Below are 746 nucleotides of genomic sequence, written 5' to 3' on the forward strand. Positions count from 1 at the left end.
CCTTTATTTTATACGAAATCGTGTAAGTCGTCGAGAATGAATTCGATATTTAAAGCGTCGAACGATCAGCTATTTTAAATTGTCAACGAAATCTTTCACCCGAGAGAGGCCGACGTTCGAAATAGCGACCACCTACGACCCGCGTCAACTTGACGAATGCGATTGTCCTTGGCTATTACAGAACTGAATATTCGAAATAAGAAACTAGATTGAAATATAGAAGAACGATGGCTGGCTTTTATAAGAAATACAAACCGTAATTAATTTTTCATACCTGCCTTTGTCTGATTAACGTACCCCTCGGAATTTAAACCAATCGGCGAAACGCATTTAGAATTATTTTTAATTAGCTCGCATAGTGCAAGCATCCCGTCCGGGTTTGTGCGTATGAATAAACGGAGAACCGAAGCGAATCAAGGACTCGTTACGTCGGATTAATCATAGGAAAATGCATAAATTTATCGTAAATGGCGTTGGTTTCATTTGAAACGCGTCCGTATACATAATCTGCAAGAGGCATCGACGGGGGCATTAACGAATGAATCATAATGCATACAATTAATCTTCTTATCGAATTAAATACGCCGTGTTTACTACGCCGATCGATCGATATATATTTTATCGTTATTCAGCGGAATAAAATTAATGAGGTGTCCAGCGTTAATCGGGTCAAAGATAGGAACGTGTACAATGGCACAGAGAGAGAGAGAGAGAGAGAGAGAGAGAGAGAGAGAGAGAGAGAGAGA

Source organism: Ceratina calcarata, unplaced genomic scaffold (assembly GCF_001652005.2).
Source record: "Ceratina calcarata isolate Rehan_Ccalc_2016 unplaced genomic scaffold, ASM165200v1 scaffold219.2, whole genome shotgun sequence".
Lineage (NCBI taxonomy): Eukaryota > Metazoa > Arthropoda > Insecta > Hymenoptera > Apidae > Ceratina > Ceratina calcarata.